This window comes from Tursiops truncatus, chromosome 8 (assembly GCF_011762595.2).
Source record: "Tursiops truncatus isolate mTurTru1 chromosome 8, mTurTru1.mat.Y, whole genome shotgun sequence".
Classification (NCBI taxonomy): Eukaryota; Metazoa; Chordata; class Mammalia; order Artiodactyla; family Delphinidae; genus Tursiops; species Tursiops truncatus.
The window spans coordinates 1,278,097-1,290,170 of record NC_047041.1 but is presented as its reverse complement, the minus strand read 5'-3'; positions in this window follow the sequence as shown (position 1 = coordinate 1,290,170).

The following is a 12,074-nucleotide window of genomic DNA, read 5'->3' as shown; positions in this document are numbered from 1 at the left end:
GCGGGACCCTGTGGGGCTCCGGTGCACAAAAGCCTCTCTGTGGCCCCAGTTTCTTGATTACAGGAAATAGGCTTCATTTAGCCTCCAAGACCTTCCCTGAGTTCCAAAGGGCAGGTTCAAACAGTTACTGATTAGGAAGGGAGGGGCTTCAGAGACAAGGGAGGAGCAGAGGAGAAACCACAGTGCAGCCATGAGGCAGGGTCCTGGCGTCCCCTCAGGGGATACACATCACAATGTCTTTGAGCTGTTTTGCAGATACTGAAACTCCCTCCAGGCGGGAGAAGTTAACTGTCTGCCACCCACGAGCACGCAGACCTCAGACCCGTTACAACCAGAAGGCTGATGATGCGGACTCCCGCTTAGCTCCCCACCAACCAGTCAGAAGAATGTCCACCAGCTGATCACGCCCTCTTTGAACGATTACTATAAAACTCCTCACTACCCACTCCAGGGCAGGACACACAGTTTTGAGGGCATTACTCTGCTGTGGCCTCCTTTGCTTGGCAAAGCAATAAAGCCATTCTTTTCTACTTCACCCAAAACTCTCTCTGAGATTTAATTCAGTGTGGGTGTACAGAGGCCTAATTTCTGCTACAAGAGTTAGATCTAGTCCTCAAGCAAAGAAGTGGCAAGGTCAGAGTTTCTGTAGAAAGCTCATCCAAAGGGCAGTTTGAAGGAAAAGTTGACCAGATGTACGGGAGCACAGGGGCATGATGATGGAACTTGAACTTAGGTGGTGGCTGTGAGGGTGAGGTGAGGGATTGGATAGAGACATTCCAGAGTCTTAGGTGAGTTCAGTAGTGATGGTGGGAGAGAGACAACTGGGCATCTGGGTTACTGCTCGGACATAGTTCCCACCAAACGACCTTCCCTGCAGACCCAAACCTGCACTTTCTTTACGTGCTTACCTACTACTGCTTCCTAAACTCTGAGATCTATGCAACTTGGTAATCACTTGAAATTTTTCAATTAAATGTAAAAAGAGAAAAAACAAGCAGATCTATTCTCTCTTCTGACTGCTCTATTGATTAAAATGAAGGTCTGTGCTGGGACTGCTTAACCATGAGAAGCAACCTGGCTCAGATGTGGAACAGACCGTTAGGAATTGTTGGGTTGAAGGAAAAAGTGGAGACAATTTTTGCACAGACCCATGTGTGGGGCTGTCGGTGTGTCTATCTGCAGCTACGTGGCCGCATATGGATCTGTGCATGTCTATATTTAGGGGACATATGCCACATCCTTCAGTCAGCAGCCATGAGCCAAAGGCACAGGCAAGATTCCTGACGGGGTGGCACCATCCGCGGCTCTGCAGTGCTCACGGACAAGCGAGGGGATATTCAGATGATACGTTCCGCTCTCGAGAAGCCCCTGTCTGACATGTGAGTTTGGCAGAACCTACAACATTGTACTTCAAGACCATTCTCCGGGGAATTTGGAAAAACAAGTGGCATTAATATGTATGCCTCTAACTTCATCAAAGCATTAGTTTGTGAGAGCTATTCTACGTACAAGAAACCCTTTGCTTAAGAAAAAAGGGGGGGGAGATTAAAAAAAGAAAATAAGAACTCTCTCTCAGCTGCTATTCTCCATCCCCCCCCCCAAATAAAATAAGCTACTGCTGATTCTGCAAGGCACATGTTAGAGTTTAAATCAGAATCAACCCATCTTTAGAAGAGTCTGAAATGAAGCATTTGTCCTCCACAAAATTCCCAGAATAGGGTCAGTGTGGGGGGAAACTGGGGGTCGAAGGCCTTCCATGAAGACAAACAAGGAAAAATACAAGGGCTGGGGGCCTTGCCCCTGCTCAGACGGCTTGCTCTGTCACACACTCAGGAGCTGGTTATTCCGGTTAGCACTAACCTTTCCCACGTGACCCTGCATGAATGGCCGCCTACGCCCCCTCTGCCGCACCTCCAGCTCTGTGGTCGGCCCATCTTCCTTCCCTGACTCTATCCCTCTTTTCTCAGCCCACCTCCTTCCTCTCTCCTTGCCACCAGAGTATGGGACACCTGGTTCAGGTCCCTCGTTTGGTCCATCCATTTGCTGGAGCAGTGGGGACCTTTAGTGGTATCGTCTCACACCCCAAGGAGGCAGGCCAAGGGTGGGCATGGCCTTGTTTGTCTACAGACCAGTGGCTCTTGTTGGAGCAGAAGACCCCCTATCTTCCAGGTCAAGTCTAAGGGAACGGAGACTCCACTGGAAGAGCTTTTGGAGCCGCGTCCCAGGATGGGATTCACATCTTCTCTCCTGGCCTTGAACAACTCCCCTACACTCTCTGGGCTTCAGCTTTCTTACCTGTGCGATGGTAATAATAACTGCTGGGATAGCAACTGTCAGTAGCACCTGCAAACTGATTCACCCTCTGATGAAGGTAAAGATTTTCCGAAAATCTGGAAGCAGTTTTTGACTCGTTTAAAACGCACCTGAGAGGGGATGCAGGCATTCTTCCCTCCTCAGGGGGTTGTGGCGAGGCCGAGATGACTCCCCGCATGTAAAACTCTTACAACAGCGCCCGGCACAGAGCAAACGCCGCCAACTCACTGTCCTTGTTCAGAGGCTGCTGAGAAGCCGTAATAGGAGGCAAATGTTCTCATAAAGAGTAAGAAACACCACGCCAGCACCTATGCTATTAAATACTGAGTCAAGAACAGGAGACAGAGATACAGACAAGGATGTGAGAAATGACCTTTCCAAAATGTCCAGAAAAGGAAAATGGGCCACGTCATGTCCCAGGTGGCCCTGGAGGAGGGGCCCCGCGACCCTCTACAGCTTCCTTCAACCAGCCCTACGCGTCCCCCGACTGCTGTGGCGCTGCTCGTGCTGGCGCTACAGGGATGAACTAAGACGCGGACCCCATCACAGACAAGGAGCTGAGTGAGGGTGACACCAAAGGCTCCTCCTGGCAGGGACAGGCAGGTCCTTGGACAGTCCCTGGCAAGGAGTAGGCATCCACTGTTTAACGAGTGAAAGAATGGACTCAAGAATGAATGAACCCTCTAAAAATAACGAACACAAATCACTTGCATAGGCAACACTTTTGAGAAAAACTCTAATATGGAAGTCCATTAACCTTCTGAGCATAATTAACCTTTTATTTTAGTGCACATAAATAATTATTTGATACTCAGCACTAAGAACGTAGACGGCAGATAAAGTACACGGCACTTCTGAATGCACATGGAATATTCTAGTTCCCAGAAATTTTTTTAATGTGTCTCTGACTGGAGAGTGATATATTCCATTTCTATTTTCTGCTGTCCTTTTTGGTAAATGTAACGTTTTTTAATAGATAAAATTTGATTTAAAAAAGAGTGACCTCTGATAATTAAGTTCCTAGAAAGTGTAATAAAAACCTTAAAAAGTCTGTGAAAATAGATTAAATGATACATACAGAAGGGTTAACTGGCTGTCTCTTTAATTTGCTTTTCGCAATCAAGATTCCATCCTCCAGCTTAAATAGCTGTCAACAGCACCTACAAATTGATTTATCCCTTGATGAAGTTAAAGATTTTCTGAAAATCTGGGAACAGTTTTTGAAACCTTGCCGTTGTTTAGCATCTGAGGCATGGGAGCGGTTTTTTCCCCACTATTTTTCATCTTAGAATTTTAGCATCTGCATGAATTTGGAGAACAACTTGCCTCCTGCTTCAACACGTGAACTCAGAAAATGAAATAGAAGTTGCTTATCACACTCTCAGGCAGGGTGAATTTTATCGTAATGAAGCTGAGTGAAATTCCCAGATTGCCCTGGGGAGAGGAAGGTCTTGATACTCCACTTGTGGGAAAGTGGCTCTGAGCCAAAGATAGAGTTACATTAAACCTTGGTACAGGACAAATCAAAGTCTCTGCCTGCAGAAGCAAGGGATGAGTCCTTAACACAGAGGCTCTCCTGCTACACAAAGGGAGCCTTGCTAGGTTGTCTTTAGTGGGGGTTTGGTGAGGGTGTGAAGAGGCTGGTTCCTAAACCCTTTGATTATTCAACCCCCAGTCGTATGTGTGTGTGCATGCGCGTGCACAGGCATATAAACGCCCACAAGTGTTCACCTCCGGTGCAGAGACTTGAGTTGATCCCAATCTCACGTATGGACACACCACCCCACTGGTTCATGCATGCTCCCATCTGTGTGTTCATATTCACTCCTATGTCCCCCCTCCCATAGGCAACCGCGTAGACATCTCTGAGATACATGAAGGATAGACAGAGATGTGTACACACACACACACCTTTACATATGTGTATAAAACATGTTATTTGACCTGAATACCCATATTTTACTTCACATGGGTCGTATGGTGTGGTAGACCCCACCGCTTTCCCTCTGTGCTGAGCACTGTGGTTTTAGGACTCAGCCGTGCCATGCTGGGTACGTCTGTTCTCTTCTACCTGAATGTGACCTCATAGCTCCCAATGCAGCTCCGACAGGCTCTCCTTATCCACTCACTCTGCCCCCACCTCTCCACCACCATGAACAAGGCTGTAAGGAACATCCTCGTGCACATGCCCGAGTTGGCCTGGAAACCCTTCTGGGGTGTAGCCCAGGAGGGAGCTGCCTGACCTTGGGGTGCATGGGTACTCAGTTTAAGCAGCGCTGCCAGACGGCTCTTCCAAATGGCAGCCTCAGTCTGCACTCCCACTAGGAGGCTCCCATACCCTCACGTCCCCTCTGACTTACTACTCAGCTTCCTGGTTACTGACCATTAAATGGGGGTTTTAGATTTTCTTTCTTTAATTTCAGGTGATTTTCAGCATCTCTTTGGATGCCGTCTGCTCCCATTTTGGTCTCACCCTATGCAGATTTCCTGTTTGTAACCCATCTTTCTGTCGAAGGGCCTGTGTTCTCTTGCTGAGTTGCGAGAGTGTCTAGGTGTCAATCTCTAGCCCATCTGTCATCACATGTATTACCTCTCAATCTGTTACTGTCCTCTGTATCTATGATCCCCTTTATTGAACAGATACCCTCAATCTCACAATAATCAAATTTTGCCTTTATGTACTTTTATGATTTTTATGAACTTTTAGTGTTTTTAAAAGTCTTCCTCAGACCTGGGTCACAAAGAGTTTCCTAATATCACTTTCTATTAACTTTAAAGCTTTACTGTTTATATTCAATATATAGGTCTTCAGTTAATCTGGAGGCTGCCTTTGTATATGGTCTCAGCTAGGAGTCCAGTTTTATTTTTCTCCATGTAGTAATCTAGTTTTCCTAAACACATCAAATAGAGAGACAGTCCCTTCCTGATTGTTTTTAGTACCACCTATAAAATATATGGGATAAATCTGGGTCCATCTCTGAGATGTCTGTTTTGCTCCTTTGGTCTATCTGTCTGTTCTTACACTCATGCCCACGTATTTGAATTGCTATGACTTTAGGGCACATCTTTTTTTTTTTCTTTTTTAATTAATTAATTTATTTTTGTTTGTGTTGGGTCTTCATTGTTGCGTGCGCGCTTTCTCTAGTTGCGGTGAGCGGGGGCTACTCTTCGTTGCCGTGCACGGGCTTCTCATTACGGTGGCTTCTCTTGTTGCGGAGCATGAGCTCTAGGTGCGTGGGCTTCAGTAGTTGTGGCTCATGGGTTCTAGAGCGCAGGCTCAGTAGCTGTGGCACACGGGCTTAGCTGTTCCGCCACGTGTGGGATCTTCCCAGACCAGGGCTCGAACCCATGTCCCCTGCATTGGCAGGCAGATTCTTAACCACTGCACCACCAGGGAAATCCCTAGGGCACATCTTAATACATAGGAGAGCAAAATTTTTCTTTTACAAAGTTGACTTAGCTATACCTGCATCATTTCCCTTTCAAATAAATTTTAGAGTAAGTTTATTGAGTTCTTTCTTAAGAAAACTACTAGTACTTTGATTGGAAATTTACTGATTTTATAGATTTAGAAATATTGACATGTTTATTATAATAAATGATCATATTAAAAGTGTGAAATGAGGGTCTTCCCTGCTGGCACAGTGGCTAAGAATCCACCTGCCAATGCAGGGGACACAGGTTCAAGCCCTGGTCTGGGAAGATCCCACACACCGCAGAGCAACTAAGTCCATGTGCCGCAACTACTGAGCCTGCACTCTAGAGCCCATGAGCCACAACTACTGAGCCCGCGAGCCACAACTACTGAAGCCTACGCGCCTAGAGCCTGTGCTCTGCAACAAGAGAAGCCAGCACAATGAGAAGCCCGTGCACCGCAACGAAGAGCAGCCCCCGCTCACCACAACTAGAGAAAACCCGTGTGCAGCAATGAAGACCCAACACAGTCAAAAATAAATAAATAAATAAATTTATTTATTTTAAAAATGAGAAATAAAATAAAAAATTTAAAAAATAAAGGTGTGAAATGATCCACCATATAGTATTTGGATTGCATCTATATATACATTAATAGATTTTTATATTTTTTCCCATAAATATGTAGTGTATCCTTTCCTAATTATGTATTTTGCTTTTGGTTTTGGTTGTTATAAGTTGTATGTTAGATTTTTTAAATATTCAAGTTAGTTACTGCTAGTATTCAGAAATGCATTTGATCTTTTTAAGTTAGCTTGTGTTTAATAACTTTGCTGACCTCTGTTTTTAGTTATAATGCTTCAATTCTGTTGGTTTTCTTTGCATATGATCACATTATCTGCAAATAACAGTTTCAGATTTTCCTTTTACTTCACATTTGATTTACTATTTACATTTATTCTTTCTTAAAAAGCATTTTTAAGCATCTGCTTTAATTCAGACTGCTTTGGGGGTCAGTTTAACTCCCAATATTGACTATTTCCAAGAAACTTGCATGGTGTCTTCCTTTGGGGGATATTTCAACATTTCCATTCATTTTGGAGAGTCCTGTAAAACTTCCAGAATTGACGAAAGTACCTACCCCAGTCTGTGGATGGAGAAATAAAAGGAGTTAAGAAAACATTTATGAAATGAGTACTGGAACTGTCCTTTCCAAATTAAAGGGAAGAAATGAATTTACATGTAAAGTTACAATTATAGCTCTTTCCCGAATGCCCACGTAAGGAGTGACGCATTCTGCTCTGTCCACACAGAGATAAACAGCAGGTAAGACACATGCTGTTTTTCCAGTGGGTGCCACATTCTCTCCTAACAATTCTCTATATATTATCTCATTTCACCCAACAGACCTGTGAGATGGGTCCTGTCATTGTCCCCACTGTACCTTTGGGAAAACAGAAGCGGGAAGAGGTTAAATACTTTGCCAAAGGTCACCCGGCTAGCGAGAACCAGAGCCAGCCGTCTGGTCTCTGGAGTACGGGCTCTCAGCTCCTCGCTGGCCCTCTGTCCCGCGCACCTGGCCAGGCTCAGGAGGAAAGTGCGGCATCTAACAGCCGTGGGCCGTGAGCGGCACTTCCTCACCTTTATGAGCCAGGGCTGCTTTAACAGCCTCTTCAACACAGCTAAGGAGAATAGGGGATACTCCTTCATGCTCTCTGCAGTCCCACTGGCATACCCTCCACACCAAAACCATCAAGTACTCCCACTGTCCCAGGAAAGCCCACCCACAGAACGAGAGAGAAAAGGGAGGAGAGGCGGTCTCCACGGGCTGCTCCTTTCCATCGGCAGCAGCAACGATCTGCCTGTCCCCAGCGGGAAGGGAGGGCAGGGTCACAAGCTGGGCCAGAAAGACAACTTTCCAGCATCTCTGATTAGGGCTTCCTAAGAGAAGCGTTATTATTTTGTTCTGAGTATTGAAGATACCTAAGTTAGACAAAGGTATATTCAAATATGAATCCCTCCTCCCCAACACCTCCCAAAATTCCAAATATAAAATACAGAGAGGAACATTCTGGTTTATAGATATTCTGATTATAAACATGACTGGTTCTTTCTGTTTGGATAAGAGAGCAATGGCTAGGTAATAGCCTATTGTCTGTCTGCTAAAACAGAAGTCTTTTTAAATTATAACGAGGCATGTTTAATGGTGCACGCATAAGCTGGGCGTTTACAGCTACATTTGCTTCTGACTTGGAAGCAGAGGTATCCGAGGTTACAGTGAAGGAAGAGGCTCGGTGTGGCTGAGGCTTTGCTGAAGGGATGTGGAAACTCGCTTGTCTCAGGTTAAAGAGTGTGAAATATGCGTTTCTTCACATGCACACACCACTCCTCACCCATGTTTTTTCCCCCATGAATCAATAAGACCAGGTTTTGACAGAGTCCTTAGACACCAGAGTTTCTATTCTCAAACCATCACTGTGTTCACCACTGCCAGAAATAAGTCACCTCAGCAAAATCTAATGGTGGCAATTTTGTGATGCATAAAATTGATTTATGCTTGCAACCAAACTGTATTTCCCTTGATAATTTATGCTCAACAATTTAACATAATTATTTGTGCCACAATTTCAACATTTCTGCCTTCCTGTCAACTCTGGAGTACAAATACACACACACACACATACAAAACAAAAAACACATTCTGAAGGATACTTCAGAGGCAGGATTTAAAAAAAAATCAATGTCATAGCAGCCTCTTTTGTATCTTGTTGTGACAAGACTGAATTTAAACAGCCTAGGAAGTCAAAACAAAAGGAGAAATATCGATACATAATAACTTAATCAGGCAGCTCTGCTCTGCCACCCTCGCCTACGCTTGAATTACACTTCCACAGCGATTCCCACGGTGCTACCGGCATTCTTGTAACTTCTCCACAATGTCTGCAGTCTTTGGCGGTCGTGGTCATCCAAGATGAAGGGTGGCCTACAGGCTTCCAGACATGATCTTTGCGTCTGTATGAGATTTTGTCACTACCACTTTAGGAAAATCGCTCCCCAGGCAAGCTCTGCTTCACTTTGAATTCACACTCTTAAAACGTCTTTCTTCCAGCAAATGCTTTTCCCCTCGTCCCCCAACGGCCTTCCAGCAGGAACTTCATTGTCTGCTGTTCTGCATAAACTTCTTTGAAAAGAAAACTCAATAAAAGACACGTTTACCCAAATGAATGCCTCCCTCACTGGTCCCATCAAACCCTAGGTGTGTACACAGGACTCTGAATCCAGTGTCTGATTAAGGCACCCAGAGTCAGAGCAGAGAGACAGGCATGCCAAGCAGAGACCACGTACACTTGACCTTTTAAATGAACACTCGCTGCTTTTCGTTCATGCCAGTACATTCCGTTCTTTTTCCCCAAAAAGGTAATTAGAAGAGACACTCCAATGGTCTTATTAAGCACAGAAAGTGTTCACCTTATTATATACGAAGATGTCCCTGCTGGTCCATGAATACCCTGGGCTGTTTCCAGAGTACTGACAGGTGAGCAGCCAGCCCTTCCCACGCTCTCATTCACTGCCCCTGGAGACCCAACACCCAACCTGCAACAGCCCCGATGAGCATCTTCTGGTCGTGGAAACAAACGGAGCTCAGGGCACCCCTGAGCACGGACCCAAGTGGAGACTTATGACCAGGATGCATCACTTGCAGGGCCAAGAGCAAGTGAAAATGACCATGACGGCACAGGTCTCAGGCCCATGAAGCCAGTCTGCTGCTCCATCAGCCTTTCCCTTGGAAACACCCAGAGGAGACAGGACTTGGCCACATTACCACTGAGGCCCAAATGGGAGACTGTAGGGAACCTTCCCGAGAAAGCTTCCTCCACTCACCCAGCAAACACTCCAAATCAGTATTCCCTCCTTCTTGGGTAAAAGAGGTCCAACAAGAGGGACTTCCCTGTCGGTCCAGCAGTTAAGACTCTGCGCTTCCAATGCAGGGGGCGTAGGTTCGATCCCTGGGCAGGGAACAAAGATCCCATATGCCATGTGGAAAAAAACCCCCAAAACTCTATGCCTGTGGTGATAGTTACACAACTCTGTAAATATACCAAAAATCACTGAAGTGTACAAGTAAAGCAAGTGAATTGTATGGTATGTAAATTATAACTCAATAGAAATTTAAAAAAAGAAGAGGTACAACGCGAGCTTGCCTTTGAGAAGGAGTTAAATGCACTTAAATTCCTAAGTGCCCAGTCTCTCTAAAATTCTATTTTTTAGAAGAAAACAATTTGAGCGCTACCCTAGCGCTCAGATTTCTGGGAAGACATAGGAACCAACCCCCGTCTCTTTCCACATCCTCTCACTGCAGTTACTTCCCAGGGGAAAAAATGCATACATGTTGATTTCTAAAACGACAAGGATATCCAAACTTATGTAATTCTTCATATAAATATGAATATTAAAAGAACCAGGACTTGGAAACCATCACCCTTTAAAATGACACAAAAAGACGAAAATGTACTTAATACTTCTATAAATCCCAGGACGCAGTTGAACCAATCCTGTAAGAGTGGGTTTCGTATTGTTTGTTATTGTCAAAGACGTGAGAGAACCAAATTCAAGCCTTTCCAGTTTGGCCTTTCTTTCCAGTGATTTAAAGGTGCCATACCACGGGCTGGTGCAAACTGTCATCTTTGTTAGAAACTCAGCTTCAGTTTTTCTGAGGACTACGTGTAGCAGAAGCCCAATCTAAAGAATTTGGTAATAATTAGCGTACAAATATTGCCTATAGGTCACCTCCTGTTAATTGATTCTATTAACAAAACTCCATGCAAAGTTCCAAAATATTTCTATGTAATTATGACTGATGGTAAGATAGCTAGAGAGATAGACAGATTCCTTCAATAGTTCTTTATTGAGTTCCTACTGGCCTTGCAGCATTTCATTCTAAAAATGAATATAGGTATATAGAATACAGAAAAATAAATATCAGACAAATATATTGTATATGTGACATACTTACAATCTAAAAAGGAAATGAATATGTAGCTAAATAACTACAGTATGGGATGTAAAGAGAAACAGCAATAAACGGCATAGGAGGACCACAGATTTGGTGTTGCAGGAGTTCAGACAGGGGAGATAATACTTCCCCATGAGGAGATCTTCAGAGATTGCCCACGGAAGAACTACCATTTAGTTATTCCTTGACGTACAGAGGAGAATGTGGAGCAGGCGTGGGGGTGGGGCCTTCCAGCCAAAGGAAGCAGCATCAGCTGGACCACCGCCACCCAGAACCCCGAGGAAGCATCCAGGAAGTAGCCATCTGGTCTACCCCTTCCCTTCTCTGTTGTTTTTCGCAGAAATCGACACTCGGGTCCCCTTCCTCCTCTCCCCAGCTCTCGGGAGCCTGGCTCCTGCTCCTACCTTCAACTGAATATGTTCTCAGAAAATGCCGCTAGAGCTCTTAAATGTCAAACATAATGGGCAGTTTACAATCCCAATCTCATTGGATCTCTTTGCTACATGTTAGGTAATTAATCACTTCTTCCTTCCTGAGGCGGCCGTGATCCTACGTTCTCTGGCTCTCCTAGTCCCTTGGACAGTTCCTCCTCTGGCCCCTTCATGGGCTCGTCTTCCTCCATCTGCTCTGCAAAGGCTGCCATTCCACAGGGTTCTGTCCTCCACCCACTGCTTTTCTCACTCCACATGCTCCCTGGGTAACCACAGCCATTCTCGTGATTGTAATTACCATCTATATGCCAGTGGCTCCTAAATCTATATTTCCAGGCTTGGCCTCATCCCCTGGGCTTCAGACTCATATATCAAAGCTCCACTTCAAATCCCACAGGCAACTAAAAGTCAACATGTTGGAAATGAAAATCATTAGTTTTTTTCCCTAAGATGTCACCTCCTCTTATATTTTCTGCCTCAGTTGGAGTTTACTGATTTTACTCACTATATAATAATTCTCAAATCTGCCCCCTCCTTCCTGTCACTCCTGCCAAGTCCTGGCTCGGGACCTTCTCAGCTCTGCCCTCCACAACTCATCTCATGGCCTCACACTCACCTCTGAACGTCTGCCAGAAAGAACCTAACATCACACAGACACACACACACACACACACACACACACACACACACACACACACACACACTCGCACACGTCTTTGCCAGCTATACATTTCTTGGGAATAAGATCCAATTTTCTTAACGTGAAATACAAGGCCCTTTGTGATCTTTCCATCATAGAAGGGAGAAGTTCTGAAACCAGCCAGTGAGTAACACATGAAGGATTTCTGGGCGGCACCAAAGGCCCAAAGGAATGGAAAGAGCATGACTTTTTAGACGTATTT